At 49.4% G+C, this 13,039-nt stretch overlaps 1 long non-coding RNA gene across 2 annotated transcripts in view; it reads right to left on the bottom strand.

Annotated features, from left to right (window-relative positions):
* The window catches only part of LOC140847034 (uncharacterized), an 18,700-nt gene extending 15,669 nt beyond the window's left edge, over positions 1 to 3,031 (bottom strand). The window contains exon 1 of one of the 2 annotated variants that reach the window (XR_012126629.1): positions 2,977 to 3,031. This is a non-coding gene — a long non-coding RNA (uncharacterized lncRNA). Of the gene's footprint in view, positions 1 to 2,021; positions 2,951 to 2,976 lie in introns of those variants that run through there. The other variant, XR_012126630.1, reaches the window with a different exon arrangement.
* Positions 3,032 to 13,039: the final 10,008 nt, after the last annotated feature.

Genomic DNA, 13,039 nt, shown 5'->3' on the forward strand with positions numbered 1-13,039 from the left:
TCACGGATAGAAAGAATTAATATTGTCAGAATGGCCATTCGAGGGTGCAGAGAAATAGGAACCCTCCTACACTGTTGGTGGGACTGCAAATTGGTGCAACTGCTGTGGAAAACAGTATGGAGGTTCTTCAAAAAACTAAAAATAGAAATACCATTTGACCCAGTAATTCCACTCCTAGCAATTTACCCGAAGAAAACAAAATCCCCGATTCAAAAAGATACATGCATCCCTATGTTTATCACTGAACTATTTTCAATAGCCAAAATACAGAAGCGACATAAGCATTCATCAATAGATGAATGGATAAAGAAGAGGTGGTACATATACACCATGGAATATTAATCACCCATAAAAAGAAAAGAAATCCTGCCAATTGTAACAATATGGATGGATCTAGAGGGAATTACGCTCAGTGAAATAAGCCAGGCAGAGAAAGACAAATACCGTTTGATTTCACTTACTTGTGGAATACAAAAACAAAGCAAAACAGAAGGAACAAAACAGCATTAGACTCATAGACACAGAGAAGTGACCGTGGTTGCCAAGGGGGAGGGGGAGGTGTGGGTGTTGTGGGGGAGGGGAATAAAAGGGCACAATAATTTGCAATCACAGTATAAACTGATCACGGGGACTGTTGAACCACTGTGATGTACATCTGAAACCAACATAAGATTGCATATTAACAATATTTTAAGAAAAAATAAACTTAAAAAGAGAGGGAACACAACTTCACACAAAAAACACTTTTGTGTTTCAGTGGGAGGAATGTCAAGGTCACACTCCAAAAGCATGTGGGGTGGGAGAGATTGCTGTGGCCATCTTTAGAGAAGACGTCTTCCCTGCTAATGATGAACTATGCCCTTGAGCCCAGCCTCCTTTCCCCTCTTGCCTACTCAAGGATAACATTCCAGCCATTCTCCCTTCTCCCCTCTGCTTCTCCTCCAGAACCTAGGAATCTAGATCATCCCCCATAAGCACACAAAACTGATGTTTCATCTCCTTTGATTTATCAAAAACAAAAACAAAACTTGACTCCCCAGCCCCTATGTCCCACCTGTACTTAACTTTTCTCTACAGAATGTCTTAACCATCTGCTACAGTCCATATTCCCCTTGTCTGCCTTCCATTAGTATATCAGCTCATGTGCTGGGACTCCAGCCTCCATTGCTCACCATCATATATATCCTCAGCCCATAGAACAGTGCCTGGCACATAGTAGCTGCTCAATTAATATTTTTTGAACAAATGTTTCCAGTGAAACTGGTGAGAGTAGTTGCCTCCAGGAAGGGGAAATATGTGGACAGCAGATACACGTTATTTAAAAATCTGAGTTGCCTCCACCCAACGGGGAGAGGCGTTTTTTCCAATTTTTTAAAATTGTGAAATAGATACTTACTTTTCCCCTTGCCTTTTCAGTCTTCAGAGCTTTGCACCCTGACCTTATCTCACCCATTTAAATTAATAAGTTACATAATTTTTAGAAAGGAGCCCCAGCCTCTGACACGAAATGAGTCAGCAGCTGGACCTAGGGATGATGGGGGAATGTACGGCCCCTTTGCTGGCTCCACACCCTGCCTGTCTCCCCTCCATCCTCGCCCTGAACACTCATGCCGAGGAACCTCGGTCGCCTCGGAGACTTCCTGACGCTGGCCCAACCCTGTTTGATCTGACCACTCCAGAGCCTTCCCCGCAGGCCGGCAGACCGGCAGAGGTGGCTGGAGCTGGGAATCCTCCCCCAGATGGGCCTTGGAGGGTGGGATGAAAGGAAGTGGCCAGGCTGGGAGCTCAGGAATGCTGGGGCCGGGCCAGGAAGAGGTGAAGGCTGAGGGGAGGCAGGGAGGCAGAGAAGGGGAGCCTCCCTGTGGTGACAGGGCATTTACTGAGCACCTGCTGTGTGCCCAGGCATGTGCTGGGAACACAGTGGCACCAGCCCTGCCCTCACAGGGCAGTGGAAGAGTCAGATCAGTAACCAGAGAGTGACAACCTAGAATGAACAGGGTTGAGATGCAGGGGAGGGGTACCTGATGCAGTCAAGGAGGTCTTCCTGGAGAAGCTGCCTCCGAGCTCCTCATAGGGTCTGCCACCCATGGAGACCCAGCTCTTCAGCCCCACCTGAGGACACTTCCTCTCACTCCCTTGAAGCCAGCCAGCCACACGGCCTTCTTTCTGATTCCTGAACTCTCCAAGCCCATTTCCCAACCTCTGAGTCGCTGCACTTGCTGTGCCCTCTGCCTGGCGCTCTCTTCTGACTTCCTCACCAGGCGGCTCCTTCTCAGCCAGATTGCAGACCAATTGTTCTTGCAGCATTTAACTCTTTTAAGAAAGTCCCTCGCTTCTAGTTACTGTTGACTCTTTTTATCCTGCCTTCCAGCTAGGAAGCGGCCTCTCCTCGGCTCCTGCTCCCTAATCCCTGGCAGGGGGCCCGATAAGGAAATGATGCCTGACAAATCTTTGGCATGTGAAAGAAGGAAGCCAGAATTTCCGGGATAAACCACAGTCTGGTGAAGAGGTCGGGGGAGGGAGTTCCATGCAGAGGGAACAGCACGGGCAAAGGTGCGGAGCAAAGAGAGAAGCTGGTGATTCCGAGGCCCTGGGGCAGGCCGCGTGAGGCTCGGAGGAGGAGCAGGAGAAGCAGGGCGGAGAGGAAGTCAAGAGGACGGCTACGGAGGACTCAGGCAGGGTGCCGCGTGCGGAAGGCCCCAAGCTGTGGTCCTCCGGGCAGCTGGAGGCGGAGAAACTTGCAGGGATCTTTCTATGCAGGGGCGGAGGTGGCCAGCACAGTGTGCCTTTCTGGAGGACCCTGCAGCTGGCTTGTAGCTGCCCGGGGGGCAGAGGCCTCGCCTCCCTGCACCCTCTAAGGGCCGTGTGCAGGACATTTCCGCCGCAGGACCTTCGGGAACAGGCCACGCCAGTTTGGCAGCCCCGTCTGGTCCCCTCTCTGGGTCACTGCCCCCGCCTCTCACAGCCCAGACTCACCCTCCTCCGTGTCCACCCTCCTGCATGTCCTTGCTGTTCTCCACAACAACCGGAGGCGGTACTTTTTATAGAACTCTTGAAAAAATGTTAATAGGTAATTAAAGGCACACGGCACAGACTTCTAAAAGTCCAAGCAGAGATACAGTGCAAGCCTTCTCTTCTCCCTTCTCCAGGGGCCCCTCCTGGGAGGCACCGGGGCCACCAGTTTCTAGGGTTTTCTCCCAGAGCTAGGCTATCATAAGTAAGCGAAAATGAGGAAATACTGCTCAGGTTATTCATGAGCTTCTGCACCTTAGATTTTTGCTCAAGAGTATTATCATTTATTCAACACATGTTTATTGAGAACCTACTGTATGCCAGGTACTGTTCTTGGTACTGGGGGATACAGCAGAGAAGAAAACAGACAAAATTCCCTGCTTTCCTGGAGCTGATATTCTAGTGGGGGAGACAGACAGGAGATAGATAAAATAACAAGTACATTTGAATTAGTTAAAAGGTCAAAAAGCATGGTAAGTGCAATTATCAAAACATAAAGCAGGTAAGAACATTGGAGTATTAAGGAGGCAGGTTTTTATTTTTTGACAAGATGGTCAGAGGAGGCCCCACTAAAAGATGACATTTAAGAAAAGGCCTGACAGTGGTAAGGAAGCAAGTCATTTAGCAATCCAGAGGTAAAGGTGGGAACAGCAGAGAGGACAGCAAGTGCAAAGGTCCTGAGGCAGGAGTGACTGAGTATTTTCAGATCCAGGAAGAAAAGCAGTGTGGCTGGAGAAGAGTGAGTGAGAGGGAGTGTTGGGGGTGAGACTCAATCCTGAAGAGTCCTGTCCAGAAGCTGGATTTTGCTTTCTCACTTTGGAAATGCCTCAGTTACACAAACTTGTAACAGTTTGTGAGAGATGACTGCTAAATTTGGGAGAATTTTGCAAGCCACTTGTTAAACATCGCCATTACTAAAAATTAAACAAACTTTCAACTAAAAAATTGTATCAAACAAAAAGATAATAAGTAGTCCAAACTCACTGCTTCCTAATTATCACACCACATTTTACTACATCTCTGCCCCAGAGATTTTACGTCTATCGTGTCTGCCTGGTAGAAATACTGCATAATGTGAGCTATTGCGTTGTTTCTTCCAAACACTGCAGTCAATGATGTCACATTGATGGCTTCAAATCAGCCATGGTGGGAGTCTTTACACCACAGACATTGGCTACCCATTCAAAGTGGGGCTGTTTCCACCCCCAGAGAGCCAGTGATTATTTCCCAGCTCATGACCTCCATAATGCGCAGATTTGGCTAATTGTTTTGTAAAGCTGCATGGTATTCCATTGCACAGGTAGGCCATAAATATTTTGCTGATGAGCTCTTAACTTGTTTCCAGTCTTTTGGTAACACAGACAGCGCTTTGGTGATCTCCTACACATACGACTGTCGCCCTAGAATAAACCCCTCCAAGAAGGGCTGTGTCAAACGGTGTGGGTGTTCCCACATGAATGCCTGTGGCCTAATGCCTTTCCATGGAGGCTGTACCAATTTCCACACTCACCAGCAGTGGGTCAGGCTGCAGACGCTTCTCCTAAAGATGCAAATTCTGCTGCTTAAACCCTGTGATGGTTTCCACTGTGCCCAGGATGAAGCCTCAGATTTTCCCAAGGCAGCGGCCCTTTACTGGCAGGTCTTGTCCGTTTGTCTTGCAACTGGAAGTCTGCACCATGACCTCACCATGACCCTTCATAAACTCCACATTATAGCCACCTTGGTAATCTGCTGTCTGTATCCTGACATGGGCCACACTCCCACCCACTCTTGTTTGCTCATGCCTTTATTTCCCTTCTCTGAGAGCTTACTTCCCAGTGCCTATCACCACACAAACTCCCGCTCATTCACTTTGGTCCCTTTCTGTTCCAAGAAGCTGAGATCCCCACTGCAACTGTCTTCTGAAAAATCAGGAATTGATTGGCTCCTCTGACTGAAAAATCATCATGTTGGTTGGCTTCAGGCATAGCTGGCTCCAGGGGCTTGAATGATGCCATGAGGCCAGTCTTGGCTTGTTGATTCTGTTCTCTTCTGCGCCAGCACACTTAGGTAGCCTCTACTTTTAGAAATCCCCTTCATGGTCACAGGAGGCAAAGAGCTGGGAGTGGAGGGAAGGTTCCAGGCAGAGAGAAGAGCCCACGGAGTGCCAGACCTGGAGCCAGAACCCAGACCCTGGTTGCGCCTCACCAATGACCCAATAGCCACACGCCACCCTGCAGGCCTAACTCCAAAGAGGGGACCTGTTCTTGCCGACTTGCTAAATTCTTCAATTGAGAGGCAGAATGGGAACAGGGTGGGCAGAGGGCCAGTGCTTGGGCTCTGGATGCAGCTGGGTTCAAATCCTGATTCTGTTCTTTGCCGTGGTGAAAGGTTCGGAGCTAGAACGTGGAATGGTCACGAACACTGTGAATGTGCTCGAAACTGCTGAATTGTTCTCTTTAAGATGGTTAAACAGCCAGTGACGCTTTACTTACATTTTACCACAGTACCAAGAGAATGAGGTTCAAGATGCTAACAAATAATAATAAGATAAAATAAAAAGGAGAGAAAAGAAAAGTCCTGGCTCGCCCACTTCTCCGCTGTGTGGCCTGGGGCAGGTCGGGCCGCCTCTCCTGTAAGTCTCTTCGTTGGACTGTAAAATGAAGTTAACAATCATGAGCCCCTCACGGGCGTGCCTAGAGGCTCAAATAGGTTAATACATGAACAGTGCTGGGAGCAGCAACTGGGATACAGTAAGTGTTCAGTAAATGTTAGTTACTGCTATTAAATCAAAATAGTGGGTGGATTGCCGAGTAAAAGAAACCAGAGGGAATAGGTCACTGTCTGGTTCTGCTTTCACGAAACACTACAGGCTGGGTGGTTTATAAACACCAGAAGTTTGTCGCGCATGGTTCTGGAGGCCAGGAGTTGGAGATCAGGGGGCCAGCCCCGGCGGCGCAGGGCCCTCTTCTGGGTTGCAGACTTGTACCTTCCATGGTGGAAGGGGTGAGGGAGCTTTCTGGAGCCTCTTTGATAAAGCCACCTGTGCCATGCATGATTTGATCACCTCCCAAAGGCCTATGTCCTAACTGGGCTAGGTTTCCACATGGGAATTTGGGCGGGACACAAACATTGAGACCATCACAGGCACAGAGTGTAGGATTCCATTTACATGAAATGTCCACAAAAGGCAAATCCACAGAGACGGAAAGCGGACTAGTGGTGGCCAGGGGCTGGGAGAGGGGGTGGAGAGTGACTACTTAATGGGTACACGGTTTCCTTGGCAGCGTGATGGAGATGATTTGGAACTAGACACGGTGAATGTATTAAATGCCGCTGACTTGTACGCTTCCAAATGGTTACTTTTTATGTCATGTGACTTTCACCTCAAAAACAATTTTTTTTGAATTGGTACTTTGGAAAAAAAAATGGGTGGACAGTATCTGGATGTTCTTCTCAGGCTGTGAAGCCTCATGGCTTGTCTTGTTCTAGAAGCCTTGTGCCCCTCTCTCTTCCTGGCTTGGTACCCCACCTCCTCCTCCCCACTCCCCAGCTTCTCCCCTGACTCTTTCAATGATTTGCCATGGGACTTTGTGACTTAGTTTCCTTGTCTGTACCAAGAGGGGCAGGACCCTGTTGGTTTCTCGTGTGCCCTCACATTTCATGGCTGAGGCCTTCCTGGAGCCCGGGGTGGCGAGGCCTTTGGGCCTGCCCTTCCCACCCCAAACTGCGGCCCCTCCCTCCAGCTCTGGCAGGACCTTGTCCCGCCTTAGTCAGCGCTCAGACTGCCCCCGCAGAGCCAGACTGCTGGCCCCATACTCCTCTCAGAAAGCGAGGCAGTGGCCCTTTAGTCCCTTCTTGGGGGACCCAGCCGGCCGCTCACAGTGTGGGAATTACTCCACACCCGAGGACGCCTCTGGCTTCAGACGGTCTGAGATGGCCATGTCTCCAGACTCACAATGTCCTGGTCCTCCAGGCTGGCAGCCCTCAGAGAGGACACCCCCAGGGTCACGGTGAACCGGCTGTGGGGTCCTCTATACCTGGATTTGGCTCCTGACATCCTGATGGGGCCACGTCCCCTCAGACCCCCAGGGCAGGCCTGTATCTCCTCCCACCCTCCAGAGAAAGGCCTTAGTCTCGCTCATCTCTGACTGGGACCCTCTAAAGGGAATAGCGAGTTATCACGGTAACAAGTTTCCCCCCTCCCCCAAACGCACTGATCTTATTACATCGTGAGGCCCACACCAAACAAAGGCTTTTGCCATATGATTCTGTTTAATCCTCCCTCCACCTCTAGGGTAAATATTACTTTCATCTTGTTTCAGAGATGAGGACATGAGGCTCAAAGGAGGAATTCCTTGTCCAAGGCCAACCAAGAAGTGGGAGAGCTGTCTCTCTATCCCTAACCCCTGTGCTTGACCTTAATCCTATCCTGCCTCCCCGGAAGCATCAAATATCTTTCTGTCCAGGTCATCCAAGCCCCAGGACACCTGTGGGATCCCCAGGGCAGGGCCCGGAGTGGTGGCTGGGCAGCTGCCCTAAGAAAGAGCTCCCACAAACTTGGCAGGATCTGCAGGGAGGGTAGCACCCGACACCCCCCTCTGGGTCTCAGAGCCCAGAAACCTGAGTTACTGTTCTACCACAAGCTGGGGAACGCAGGGCGTAGCAGCCCAGACAAGCAAGCTGTTAAATAAGTCATTAGAAAGGTAGAAAGGGAGGATCTGTGCCTGTCTCCATTGGTCCAGGCTGCAGCTTCCCAGCCAGGCCGGAAGACCTAAGCAAGGACTGTGCCTCTTTCCCTTGATGTATCCAGGCATCTGTTCCCTCCTTTTCTTCCTGTTTCTAAAATGTCAGCCCACATTTCCAGGGTTCCTCCTGTCTGCCTGGCCCCGTGCAGGGCAATGCGGGGGGGCTTCACAGTGGTTGACACCTCCCCTCCCCCAGCCCATGGAGGGCACAGACCCATCCCCAGACAGTGACCACCCAGAGCGGACAGGGCTGGGATGGAGGGAGTCCAGGGGGCTGGAGGAGACTGCAGGGACATCTGACCCAGCCCGAGGTTCTGGAGGACTCCTCAGGGGGTTTCTGAGTCAAAATCTGAAGATCTTGGTTAGGTGAAGAGAAAGGTGTATGAGAAAAAGGAAGGAAGAGATAGGACTTAGAAGCTCTGGGTGGACCAGGTCGTAGGGCCAGTAACCTAGAGTTTTTCAAACTGTTTTGAATTTAAGACCCTTAGTGCACAGCAGAATGTATATTTTCCTTGCAACACAGTACGTGCAAATTAAAATTTCACAAAACAATGATTGCTTTTGCAGTATGCTCTGATATTTAATATTTTTCTAATTAGCTGCTTGAGAGCCATTACTTTATTTCCTGTCCTACCAATAGGATGACGCCTGAAGTTTGAAAATATAGGTGACAGACTGTGCTACGAACCCCTGGACTCCGATCAAAGGAGCAGAATTCTAGAATCAGCCAAGTGTGACCGCCTCTAGGGCTGTTCATCAATATTCCCATTCTCGTCTCCTACTGGGCAGGTGGTAGGATTTGTCTACCCTTCCTTTTCAAGTTAGCCTTGGAGCCCAAGAATCTGTATTCTAACACGTGAAGGGAGCTGTGAGACAGGAAGTTTGAGAAACAGTGACAGAGGTGATGAACTCTGAGAGGACAGGGTGGTGGCTCCCTTGGCCATCCCTGTAACCCCAGCAGGACCCCCCACAGGGCCAGGCACTTTGGTAAAACATGTTCAGTGAATGGTTTTAACTTCAGCCTTTTTATTTCTCCTACCTGATCTGGCTCCTCCTGACCACACCAGCCTCATTTCTTGGCAGATTTCCCCTTGAATTTTCCACTCCAACCAAATGGAACTATTCTTGGTTTCATACATTTCTCACCTGTGTCCTCTGCCTATACCCTTTTCCTCTTGCTTTCACTGATCAGTTCTGACATCCTTCAAAATTCAGCTCAGATGCTCCCTCCTCCAGGAAGCCCTCCTTGACCTCTCTTCCCAGGCTGGGCTTCCCCTCTGAGCTCCTTCCTCCCAGCCCTTCTGTGGGTCATCACTGTCTGTCCCCCCACTGGACTATGAGCCCAGGAGGGCAGGAGCTAGGCCTGTCTCAGTCACGACTGGGTTCCCAGTACCACCCAGTACAGGACAGGCCACACAGAAGGTGCTCAGAAAAACGTTTGCTGAACACATGGATGCACATCTGAGGGAGGAGGAGAGGCTGAATCCTCTGGGATGGAGAAGGCTGAAGCCCTGGACATTACTCAATCCCCACCTGTTGTCAGACACCAGTCTTCTCCAGGAGGATACCTTCCAGAATGATACCCATTTCACAGGTGGCAAACTGAGGCCAGGAAGGGCCTCTCTGTGCTGTGGAGTCCAGGCGTCCCACTGCTCAGTCTGATCTCCTATTGGCCCTTTTCACCTCTTTCCTGGAGCCTCAGGCCTTTTTTTTTCTTTTTCCCCAATGATGAAATCTGAATCTGGGTAGGAGGTTTGGCCGAGTGGGAGGAAAGCTGGCTGAAACCAGTCGGTATATTTTCTCCTCTAAACCTGAGGAGGGCAGGGGGTGGGACACTCCTGGCCAATCTGGGACCAAACCCCAAACCTTGACCTCTTGGCCCAGACCCATTCCACACTCCCTGCAGGTTCTGGGATTCAAGAGTCCCTGAACCCTGCAGCCTCCTCCTTGCATCTTGCCTCCCTGCCTGGGTCGCTTCTTCATACCCTGGGGCCTTGATCACTGGGAAGATTGCCAGAAGCCTCCCTGACCCCAGCCGGGTCACCTGCTACTGCAGGCCCTGAAACCAGCTGCTGGGGCCCGCCTGGTGCCTCTAAGGCTGCCTCTGCCCTGTGGGCCCTGGGACTTAAACACTCCTGGGAGGGGAGCCCCAGGCTGTGTCTGAGGGAAAGTATGGAGAAGGCCTTTTTGATTTTGTTTTAGATAAAATGTTGATCTCAAAAAAATCATCACTGCTTAGAACACCCTGACTCTGTGGTTTTCCAGGCACCACCGCAGTTACTTAACACATACAAAGTTGGCTCACGTCCCCATGATCTCTGAGGCAGATGCTGTAACTATTCCCATTTCACAGTTGAGCAAACCTTGGTGTTCACGCTGAACTGCAAAGCCACAGCTTTCCTCTCTGAAAGCAACCACTTTGGGTAGCATCTATGCATTCTTGTGAGATCCTCAGCGCATTTGAAACAGAAGCTGCCACATATCCGTCCCCATAGACGGTAAGGTGCCCTGTCCTATACACTTCCTGAACCTTAAGTTTTCTTCCCTAACAATATTTCTTGCCCACCTGATTTATTACTGAAACAGGCCCTCAGCCTAGTTCCCCATCTATCTCATTCCATTTGATGTCTCTCAGCACTCTGTTCTGTGGATGTGGTTTGTTAAATGATTGAGGGAATGAATTAGTGAAATAGGTGCCCAGCTGAAGCGTTTGGACTTTATCCCAAGGGAAGATGCTGGGGCCACTCAGCGGGGTGGGGTGGGGGGACTAGGTTAGATCTTGCGGACATTCCAGGCTCTTCTAAACTCTGGAGTGTTGCCCATAGTATTCTCTTTGCCTGGAATACTCTGTTCCTGGGCTTGGTCTAACCCCTTCCTATCCCAGCTGCAATGCCACCTCTTCCAGGAAGCCCTCCCTGAACCCCAGGCCAGGTCAAGCATCCCTCCCTGGCTCCGCTACCCAGCCCTGTTCATGCTGCATCATCACTCTCTGGGGATGGGTCTGTCTTGGACACCACTGGGCCCCTGGCACCGCCCATCTGTGCTCAGAATAAATGAGGGTCCATTGAAGTAAATGTGTCTATGTGGGAAGGAGCCAAATGCAGGAGTAGCCATGGTATCCAATAGGGGTTGAGGGCCTGGGCCGGGACCACCCTCATTATCTCTTTCTGCGAAAATCAGTGAAATGGGAGAGTGAGGTCCCAAGGCTTAGTGGAGACAAGATACCACCAAATAGCACTTCAAACAGGGCTGGAAGCCCCTCCTGTTGCTGCTTTTGCTTTCCCTGGAATGTTCTTCCCACACTGTCCCGGTGGGTGGGCTCCTTCTTGTCATTCAGGTCTCACTGCAAATGTTACCTCCTTCAAGGGGCCCATCCTGACCACGCCATCTCTCTCTGCCATGCAACGCCTGAGTTTTCTCCAGCACTTACCCCACCTGACAGCCCCAGTCCATCTCCTTGTGTCTTCTCACTAAAACGCTGGCAAGGAGTTTCGTCTTTTCTTTTTCTTTCTCTCACTGCTCAATCCCCAGCATCTTGAAAAGCACTTGGCCTTTAGTAAATGCTCAAGTAATATTTAGAGAATGCATAGGGAATTCAGGAATTGTGCCCTCATATTTTGTATCCAGGGTCACAGTGAGCATGATTGAATTTTTATGCTCATTTTATCTCTAGGACAAATGGGGGAACTGATGTTCAGCTGGGAAGGGGTGAAGCCGGGATCTCCACCCATGGCTGTGTGGCTCTAAGGCCCACACACTCAGTGTCCAGCACAGAACCAAGCACACCAGGCTTTAACAAGAGTTCGCTGAATGAATGTGGCCTCAGAATTCAGTGTGGGATGGGAGGTGGGTGGTGTTGAGGATGGATGGACTTGGGAGGAGAGGGTGTCTGAGAGACACAGGAGGTCCACAGGGCTGCAGCCTGGCCCCAATGCCTCAGATTCCGCAGGGAGTCACCACAAACTCTCTAAACTCCTTCCAAAAGGTCTGGGGCTGGCAGTGATCAGGAGGGAGAGCTCACCACTAGGGCCCAGCAGCGTCTGGAGCTGGTCCCGGCCTCAACCGTATTCTTAAATAGTAACAATAATAGCAGTAACTGTAGCAGCACTACTTAACTTTAGTAAGGGCTACTCTATACCCTGTCTAAATGTTTTGAACGTATCTCATTTGACCTACACAGCACCCAAGGAGTTTTGATCTATTATTCTTCCTCCCAATTTACAGATGTGGAAATTGAGGCTCGCTGAGGTTGTGTTTTGCCTGAGGCCCCTTAGCTGCTGCAGGAGTAAGCTTCTGAGGTTATCATTATCTCTAATCTTGGAGCAAGTGTGAAAACCTGAAATGTTGTCAGATAACAGGACAGGTGGGGAAGGAATTAGGATTTCAGCGCTGCTATGCAGAGCAGGGAGTCATGATTGATTCACTGGAAACATCCAAGTGACCAAAAAGGATTTAGGAAGGCAGCCCCGCAGGTAGGGTTAGGGCCTCGGCAGGTAGGCATGCAACTCCCAGCCTCCCCAGATGTGGCCTCAAGTGACTTCCTTTTGGTGTAAGCCCCAAGAAGATCCTCTGGCCAGTTTTACTCATCTGAAGAATGGGTATAAATATCAGGCCCAACCTCACCAAGCAGTTATGAAGATTCCAGTGAAATCACCCAAATGCATTTGTCAAAAATTAGCGAATGGCACTTAAGATTTGTGCATTTATTGTATGTAAATTTTACCTAAAAAGAGAAAAGAACTGTGTGCAAATATTGAACTCTGATTAATAAATGCACACGGCGTGATGCGTTTAGAGGGAAGGCACACTGATGTTTGCAACTTTGGCATTCATCAGAAAAAGGTGAATGGACAGACGGATAGAGAGATCAATGGATAGAAATACGACACATAAGTATGACAAAGTAATAGTAGGCTCTAGGTGGTAGGTAAATGGGCGCTGTAAAATACTTTGCACTTTTTTGTACGTTTGAAAATTTTCATAATTAAATATAAAAGAAATACTCGGTGAAAGCATTCGTAAATGTATTAGCACAGTCAATTTGAATTATAGTTTTTAATGGCTGCATTGCCAATTGGGTACCTTGGGCAAAGTGGATTACAATCCCAAATATAATAACTGCCATTAATTGCTGAGTCAGAAACTGAATTGGGAACATTTATTTAAAAAATTATTAACATTTAAAATTAATGACTCCAGCTCACTTAAATCTTACACCAATCATACGAGGGATCAGCTTTTTAATCTGCGTTTTACGTTAGCGGAATTGAAATTCCTAGAGGCGACAGAAGATGGAACTC

The sequence above is a fragment of the Manis javanica genome, chromosome 17, assembly GCF_040802235.1.
Source record: "Manis javanica isolate MJ-LG chromosome 17, MJ_LKY, whole genome shotgun sequence".
In the NCBI taxonomy this organism is placed as follows: Eukaryota; Metazoa; Chordata; class Mammalia; order Pholidota; family Manidae; genus Manis; species Manis javanica.